This window comes from Lactuca virosa, chromosome 7 (assembly GCF_052849685.1).
Source record: "Lactuca virosa cultivar CGN04683 chromosome 7, Lactuca_virosa_CGN04683_v6, whole genome shotgun sequence".
Taxonomy (NCBI): Eukaryota; Viridiplantae; Streptophyta; class Magnoliopsida; order Asterales; family Asteraceae; genus Lactuca; species Lactuca virosa.
Window position 1 is genome coordinate 149768540 of NC_136432.1, and position 10249 is coordinate 149778788.

Below are 10249 nucleotides of genomic sequence, written 5' to 3' on the forward strand. Positions count from 1 at the left end.
CATCCCATCCCATCCATAAATATAATATAATTTTCTGTGTTTATAAAAGATATAACAAATATTATGAATATCCTGTCCATAAAAATCATATATTTTCTGTGTAAGTATATAATAAGATATAATAAATATTATGACTACAAAAAGATGTTGTATTGAATTCTAAAAATAAAAAAAAATTAGAGTTACATAAAAATTGGTCCCTTGAGTGTTAGCTAAGTTTACTTAAAGTCATAATGTGTTTGTTTGCTTAAACTTGCATTGATCGTACTTATGTTTCTTATTCCTAATGAAACGGTTCCTATGTTAATGTCGGATGAATCTATATCTTGTATGAAAACGGTATTTCAACGATTTTAAGCACTTGCCTTTTATTGGTAATAAATTGCAGCACCATTAAATTGCACCTCAAACAAACCGACATATAGTTATGATATAAAGGGTAGCCCCATGCGAAAGAAACACATGTGGTGCACCTCAATGCCATAGATCGTCCCTACATTGATGAAACATATTATGCCAAATGAGATGTTAAACTAACATATAGAAATGTAATTTACAAATGAAACTCCCAAAAGGCATACATAGTGCAATTGGGACTTTCATTTGTAAATGTTCATATGGTAATGGTTATAATATTCTTTACAAGCATAACTACTTAAAATAAATTTGCCATCTCAACTTAATGTACAAAGTGTACCGTGTTTATAAAACTTGTCCTCATTCATATGTTCATCGAGAGAATATCAACAAAAGTTGCCCGACTCGTAATTTTATTATAGATGAATAGATAAATCCTATCTTTGGATGTGCCCTCTAATTAGTCACATAGACAACATGGAAAGTTGAATTATAATGTCCTAATGCGATGGAAGTGATGTCTAAGGTACAACCTCTTACCCTAATAAATCTATAAAGTTTTTTTTAGTGTTTGTTTCTTTGTATTTATATTTTTCACCCATAATAATAAAACTCTAACCGTATTTTGTCTCAATTGTAAATTAGTTTACATGGTGCCAGGGCCACTTACGTTCATTCATTTATGATTGTTGGGGACGACTTGTACATGGGGATGTGGTATTCTGCGGGTTGAAAATTTTGGCGATTTTGGGTATGATTTTCTGATTCGTTATTCTGTTTAGCGATTTTGGGCATGATTTTCTAATGCGTTTTTGTCGTTCGTTTTAGCGATTTTGGGTATGATTTTCTTATTATTTTATGTATTCTGTTTGTTTTGATTAGTTTGATTTTGTCAATTTTAAGGGTTTTGATTGTTGCTATTTTTTCGTTCGTCTGTCATTAATTTGATCGATTATGATGGTTTCAATAGTTTTGTTCGTTTATCGCATTTATTGTTTGTTTTCTAAATGATTTGTTTGACTGATATTGGCAATATGGCTCCTAGAAATGATTTTCTTTAGTCCATTAGTACCTAACTCGATAGCAAGAACTATGTCTACTATAGTTATGTTATGAAGAACTTTTTGTGGGGGGAAATATGTAGGGAATTATGTCAGATACAAAGGACAAACCAATAAATGAGAAGGCTGCAAATTATATAACCTTATTGGACTTGTGGGAGACCAATAACTCCAACATTATCACTTGGATTAGCAATTATGTAATTCGGTTTATTGTCACACAATTGGTAAAGTATGATATATCGAAGAAAGTATGGGATCACTTGGATAGACTGTATACATAGTCTAACTTTGCAAAATAGTATCAGTTATAGTTTGATATTTAATCCATCCAACAGAACAGTCTATGTACTCGGGAGTTTTATTCATTTATGTATGATTTATGGTATCATGTTAGGACATGAAAAGCTTGATTTGACATGCAAAATAATAAGAACACAATCGACGCGATGATTTAGGTGCTAAAACACATTATCGATCATAATGAGGAGTTACAAAATGTATGATCTAGATCTAGTTCTAAATAAATAACTATACTCATAACTCTCATTGATTACATCTCTCAAGCATACTATACAATGAATATGACAACCAATATTTATAGAGGTGCATGTACAAGTCTCTATCTCAATTCATGGTTTAAAAACTCACATGTTTAACTTGGTCTTTGTAACACCCCGTTTTCAGGATTTAAAAAAATAAAATATAAGCTTATATTTATAAAATTATAAGTAAAAATAAATTGGGTTTTAGAAAAAGTAGTCTATATAGAAGTTGTAGTTCACTAAGTGGCGATTCCGTGCATATAAAGAACATCATAAACGAATTTCGTATGAGAAAGTTACGACCATTCGAAGTTTTGACGAAAATCGCAAACGCGTGACACGTAACTTATTGACGTTGCCTGTCAAAGGTTGGATGGAATGACACATAGCGCGAGGCTGCTTCTGGGTGTGACACATAGACCAGAGAGCGACACATCCCATGTGTAACGTCTCAAAAACCATCGTAAAATTTTTCATTTTTAAAAAGGCATTTTCTAGTCACCAAAACATTGTTTTACAACCATAATCAGAGTAATAAGATCAAATTATCTCTAAAAAACATGAAACTATTGGATGATGTGTACAATCATGCCTTTGCCTTCTCCCGGTCATCTGAGGTACTTGAAACATTTATATCAACAACTGTAAGCCAAAGCTTAGTTAGTTCCTCCAAAATACCCCATGTAACAATACACATACCATGCATGCATACATGAGCCTATAGTCTGACTGGACTGCCTCGCAAGACCTACAATACACCTGAACCGCTCTCTTGATCGTACAACACATAGCTAGACCGCTCCCTTGGTCCTAAAATCTGACTGAACCGCCTCGCAAGGCCTACAATATGATGGGTTTTGAGCATTCTAACACTCCTATGGTGTACATGCAACCCTAGAAACCTTGGATCTATGTTTGACTAAGATACATGCAAATAATTATTTTTCCAAGGTTCTTATCCTAACTAGCATGGCATGGGGTACTTGAATCAAATAAAGCTAGTAGAATTACTTACCTTGTAGTTGTAGTTGATTGCTTGGAGTTTGAGAGCCTAGCACCAATAGTGTGGATGCCTCAAATGGAAGTCACAAAACACCACAAACTTGGATACTTGAGAGAATAGTCACAACCTTTCTTGAAATCGGCCCTCTTAGTTTTCTCACATCAACTAGTGTGATTTCAAGAACCAAAGCCTCCTTTATATAGTGTGGTGGATTAGGGTTACATCCATATAAACCCTAATACCCATGTCTTTTCATTTCCATGAGATCCATGGGTTAAAGCTCCATGGAGTATCCATGGACTTTCCATGCAAGCCTAGCCCATTCCAAATAAGCATTAGCCCACACTATATAAATACAAGAGCCCATATTTAATTAGTCATACTTTTGATCTCTAAATTAATTCTAAATTAATTATAGATCAACACTAATTAAATAATATGATTTTATATTAATATATTAGAACTTATAATATATTAATAAATCATAACTTATACTATTCTCAAAAGATTATCCGTAAATTGTTCGGGTGAAGTGCAACCCAAATGGACCATGCCGGGTCGGGTCAAGTACATACCAAATATAGTTATGGACTTAGACACTATCTCCAACAGTCTCCCACTTGGATAAGTCTAATAACTATAGTTGCAAGTATGACTTCAGGAACCGATCAGCAATCGTAGCTCTTAAAACTCTGTTGAACTATGAAGCGCCATTTTAGATAAGTGATCATATAATCCTCTGTTCTAGATATTAGCCGGACAAATACATGGAACATGGTCTTGCTTATTGTCCAACATTTGTTTCCCGATTTCTGATTTGTTTGACATAGAACTTAACTGAACACATCAATGTAGTTCTGACCGGGCCCGGTACATAGGTCAAAACAAAATCATCGAGGGGCCCAGATATCGCTTCTAATCCTAGAAGGAACAGATAAACTTCGACTCATATGTTTGCTCTACTACTTGTTGAACTACACACAAAGGCACGGTTTATAACATCGAGTTACCAATGCGTTTTCGTGCAATCAATGCATAACCAACTCATAGGCAACAAATCATATCTCTAGGTTTGAAGACTTATATGATATTACCGTCTCACGATCACTCGAGAAAAATTCCATGAAGTGATACAAGTGAGCGTGGGTTGAATCCAATACTCAGAACTTATGAGCACTCATGAGTGCTGTAGCCCCGCTTTGTCTAACATCTTAGACCTCTACAAGCCAACCCATGACAGTCTTGATTCATATCTACTTCCAACATATGACCGACTGTGGAGAGTTTGAATAATATGATATAAACCATAACATAATTATTCTGGAAGTCAAAACATGCAAAACGAAATAATAGTAAACGATCGACAAGAGATAGCAACACTTTACTCATAAATAACAGCTTTTATTTATCATCAAATGTCAATTACACTTTACAACTTTCAACATTATCTAACTACTAAAAACTAATATCATCCTTCAGCCCTATGCTCCGAGCATGCTGGAGATGCTTAACCCAAGTCAGTCCCTTCGTGAGGGGATCTGCTGGGTTCTCATCCGATGATACCCTCTTTGCTACGAGGATTCCTTCTTCTATTCGATGTCTGATGAAGTGATATTTTCTGTCAATGTGTCTGGATCTCCCATGATCTCTTGGTTCCTTGGCTAAGGCAACCGCACTATTGCTGTCACAGAAAATCTCCATTGGCTCCTTTATAGCTGGTACAACTCCAAGGTCTCCGATGAAGTTCTTTAGCCATATAGCCTCCTTTGCTGCCTCGCTTGCTGCTATATACTTTGATTCACAAGTGGAATCAACCACTGTCTCCTGCTTGGAACTTTTCCAAGTAATTGCCCCTCCGTTTAGAGTAAAGACCCAGCCCGACTGAGAGCGGAAATTATCCCTGTCAGTCTGAAAGCTAGCATCATTGTACCCTACAACTCTCAAGTCCTCACTGCCACCGAGGGTAAGGACCCAGTCCTTAGTCCTCCGTAGGTACTTGAGGATATTCTTTACCGCAGTCCAGTGTGCCTTGCCAGGGTTCCCCTGATACCTGCTAACCATGCTCAAAGCAAAGGCTACATCAGGTCGAGTACACGTCATAGCATACATGATCGATCCTACAGCTGAAGCATAAGGTATTCGACTCATTTCTGCTATCTCAGCCTCAGTACTAGGGCTTTGTGTCTTACTCAATCTGGCGTTACTCTGGATGGGTAACTCTCCTTTCTTGGAGTTATGTATGTTGAACCTTTTCAATACTTTGTCCACATAGGTGCTTTGACTAAGTCCAATTAGTCTTTTACTCCTGTTTCTCAAAATCCTTATCCCTAGGATATAGGCAGCTTCTCCAAGGTCCTTCATAGCGAAACACTTCCCAAGCCAGGACTTTACTTCCTGCAGGGTTGGGATGTCATTTCCTATGAGTAGTATGTCATCCACATACAGTACCAAAAAGCTGACTATACTCCCACTAGCCTTGATATAGACACAAGATTCATCTTCACTCCTTGAAAAGCCAAATTCTTTGACTTTCTCATCAAAGCAAAGATTCCATCTGCGAGGTGCCTGTTTTAATCCATAAATGGATTTCTCGAGCTTACACACTCTACTGGGGTACTCTGTACTGACAAAACCCTCTGGCTGAACCATGTAAACATCTTCAGCCAACTTTCCATTAAGGAAAGCGGTTTTGACATCCATTTTCCATATTTCATAATCATGAAATGCAGCAATGGTTAACAGAACCCTAATAGACTTAATCTTGGCCACTGGTGAAAAGGTCTCATCATAATCAACTCCCGGAGTTTGAGAATAACCCTTTGCAACCAGTCGTGCCTTATAAGTGTGTATATTACCATCCATGTCGGTCTTCTTCTTGAAGATCCATTTGCACCCAACTATCTTACGATCAGGTACATTGTCAACCAAGTTCCAAACTTGATTGTCATACATGGACTGTATCTCGCTATCCATAGCCTCTTTCCATTTAGCAGCCTCAGGGCCTGCCATGGCTTCCGTGTAGCTATTAGGCTCATCCAGATTTACCAGTGTGTTATCACTGATAAGTGTCTCACCTTCTGCAGTAATATGAAAACCACAATAATGCTCAGGTGCATTCCTAACTCTGGTGGAACGCCTCAGAGGTATAGATTCTTCAGTCGGCTCAACAAGAGTTTCCTCCTCAAGTTGAGGGCTAGGGTTTGAGGTTCCTTCACCACTTGACTCTTGAATTTCCTCAAGGTTAATTTGCCTCCCACTGTCTCCTTGGATCATGAATTCTCTCTCTCGAAAGAATCCTCTTCTTGCTACAAAGACCACATTATCACTGGGTCTGTAGAAGATGTAACCAAAGGATTTCTGTGGGTAGTCGATGAAAATACACCTTTCGCTTCGGGGTTCGAGCTTATCGTGAGTCTCGCGTCTCACGAAAGCCTCGCAACCTCAAATCTTGATGTGGTATAGATTGGGAACTTTTCCAGTCCACAACTCGTGAGGTGTTTTGGCAACCTTCTTTGTAGGGACTAGATTAAGGATATGGGCGGCAGTCTCTAAGGCATACCCCCAAAATGAGATTGGTAGCGAAGCTCGACTCATCATGGAACGAACCATGTCCAACAAGGTCCGATTGCGCCTCTCAGCTACACCATTCAACTGTGGTGTCCTAGGAGGTGTCAATTATGAGACAATCCCATATTCCTTAAGATGGTCAAGGAACTCAGTACTAAGATACTCACCACCACGATCGGATCGAAGCATCTTAATGTTCCTGCCCAACTGATTCTCCACTTCTTGCTTAAACTCTTTGAATTTCTCAAAGGTTTCTAACTTATGCTTGATTAGGTAGACATATCCATATCTACTAAAATCATCAGTAAAAGTCATATAGAACCGATTAGCATCTCTTGTGGCGGTTCTGAAGGGTCCACACACATCTGCGTGTATGAGGTCCAACAAACCTTCACCCCTAGCACAAGTGACAGTAAAAGGTGACTTTGTCATTTTACCAAGCAAACAAGATTCACAACTATCATCTGACTTTAGGTCAAATGACTCCAAGACTCCATCCTTTTGGAGTTGGCCTATGCGTTTCTTGCTTACATGTCCAAGACGACAATGCCATAAGGATGCTTTATCTAAGCTAGTGGAAGAGTTAATACACAATACATTATTTCCTAGATTATCTACAACAGATACAGTTTCATACACGCCATCACAAGGTAATGCTTTAAAATAAAGAACATTATTAAAGAAAGCATCAATACTACCATTATTATTATCAAAATAAAAGGTAAAACCTTGTTTATACAATGCATGAAAGGAAATAACATTTCTTGCCATTTCTGGCGAATAATAACATTTATTCAAATCTAATGTAAACCCACTATTTAGCACTAAGGAATAAACTCCTATCTTGGTGACAGGTGAAGCTTTCCTGTTTCCCATGATCAAGTTTATCTTTCCCTGCTCCACATTCTCACTTCTTTTTAGTCCCTGCAAATCACAACATATGTGAATACCACAACCTGTATCAAGGACCCCAAGACTTAGAATGAGGTGAGTTATTAGACAATATAGTGTATATACCTGCATGGTTGGGTTTTACTTTCCCATCCTTCAAATCTTGCTGGTACTTTGGGCAGTTTCGCTTCCAGTGCGATTTTTCATGACAATAGAAGCATTCAGCCTCATTAGGGTTAGCAGAAGGAGTGACAAAACCTTTCTTGGTTTTGCTTGAAGAGGAGCCTTCAAGGGTCTTACCCTTGGTACCCTTAGAAGGGTTCTTTCTCTTCTTCCCTTTGCCATGCCCAATTGCCAAGACATTGGCCGCAGTTGGAGTAGGAGTAGGAGTAGTAACAACCGACTTACCCTTTAGACCACTTTCGGCGGTCTTCAAGAGTCCTTGAAGTTTGCTGAGGGTGACCTCTTCCTTGTTCATGTGATATGTCATGCGGAATTGATCATAACACGATGGTAAGGAGTGCAAAATAATGTCTATTGCTAACTCCTCGGGGAAGTTCATATCCAGCTTCAGTAAACGGTCCACATACCTTTGCATTTTCTGCATGTGGCCCGTGATGGGTTCACCATCCTTCATTCGGGTTGTTATCATGGAGGAGATTATTTCATATCGCTCTTGACGAGCACTTTGATGGTAGCGGTCCATCAAGTCCTGGTGCATCTCAAAAGGATAATAGTCCTCATAGGACTTTTGGAGCTCGGCTGTCATGGTGGCCATCATGATGCATGCCACTTTTGTAGCATCTCTTTCATGTACCTCATATTCAGCAAGCTCTTCAGGAGTAGCAGTTGGCTCGGGTACCTTCAGCTCCTTGTCGAGAACATATTCTTTGTTCTCATACCGAGTGACCATCCTGATGTTTCTGATCCAATCTGTAAAGTTGGACCCATCAAAGATGACTCTCCCACAAAGATTCATGAGAGAGAAGGAGCTAGTAGGGTTTGAGCCAGAAGCATTGTTATTGGAAGACATCTGAAAAGAAGAGGGAATAAATTAGATTAGATATAGAGATAGTCCTTAAATAAACACCCAAATGTAATATTAAGGCTAGGACCCAACACAATATTTTATAACTTAGAAGAGGGATGTCGTAATCTAAGCTATAAGATATTTAAAGGTAGGTGAATGGCGATTCACCAATTTCCACCATGAAAAACGAAATATTTAATTAGGTTTTAATTGGTTTAGAAACTCCTAGATTCTTTGAGATTCATTGAAATTTCTTCAATGGCATGTTTCAATCTCGAGTGTGCCCTTCAAGTTTTGTGACTGGGATGCCGAGGATCACAAAACAAGGTGTGAAGTAACCATGCAAATTACTTGGTACCCTTAATGTATTACCCCTCAATCGATGTGCCGGTTAACCACACACGCTCCATCGATACTATGATAAACATTAAGTCACCCTTTACCTACCTTGTTAAGTTCAAGTTAGTGTGCCGGTTAACCACACACGCTCCACTAACGACTTAAACAAAGTGTAAAGTGTAATTTCATGGATTAGCACCTTATTCACATTTTCCTAAAATAACTAAGATTGGGAATTCAATAAAGTTTAGTTACTTTAGTATTATCATTATACTTTTAATGAGAATTTATAAGTCCTTGTCCTACCCGTTCGGCTAACGACCCTCCACCGATCAAGGAAGCGGTGGGTGAGAGTGGACACCCATTAAGTTGCCATTTTATAGGCAACAACCTTATACCCCCCTTATAGACCGGCTTCGTGAATGAGGCGTACTAGCGGTAAGACGACTTGATCTTATACATGTATAAATATTATTAAACTTATAATATTATAAAGTATAAGGGTTGAATTTTAACTTTTAAAATTCTAGGGGTTGGAACTAAAGTTTTTAATATGACTTTACATGTTCCAAAACTTGAGGGCAAGTTTTGTAAACTTTCAAAACTTTTCATTTCTCATAACTTATGAGTTAATGGTTATTAAAAATGAAGACTCTTCATTTTTTGTAACATATGTGTTCTTTTAATGGTTATTTATAAAGTGACTTTTGGTTATCCATAACTTAAGAACTAGTTATGGACTCTATTAAAACACATAAAGATCAAGAATTAATCTAATCAATTATTAGCACATAATTTCTATGATCTTCTAAACTCATATGTTTATGAATGTTCATATCAAAAATTTCAAGAATCGTAAGTACATATACAAAACTTGAAATTTTGATACGAGCTTTTGAACAAAACTTCGATTTTCAAGTTTTTTTTTTTGCATCAAGTATCAAATAAACAAACCAGGCTCTGATACCACTGATGGGTTTTGAGCATTCTAACACTCCTATGGTGTACATGCAACCCTAGAAACCTTGGATCTATGTTTGACTAAGATACATGCAAATAATTATTTTTCCAAGGTTCTTATCCTAACTAGCATGGAATGGGGTACTTGAATCAAATAAATCTAGTAGAATTACTTACCTTGTAGTTGTAGTTGATTGCTTGGAGTTTGAGAGCCTAGCACCAATAGTGTGGATGCCTCAAATGGAAGTCACAAAACACCACAAACTTGGATACTTGAGAGAATAGTCACAACCTTTCTTGAAATCGGCCCTCTTAGTTTTCTCACATCAACTAGTGTGATTTCAAGAACCAAAGCCTCCTTTATATAGTGTGGTGGATTAGGGTTACATCCATGTAAACCCTAATACCCATGTCTTTTCATTTCCATGAGATCCATGGGTTAAAGCTCCATGGAGTATCCATGGACTTTCCATGCAAGCCTAGCCCATTCCAAATA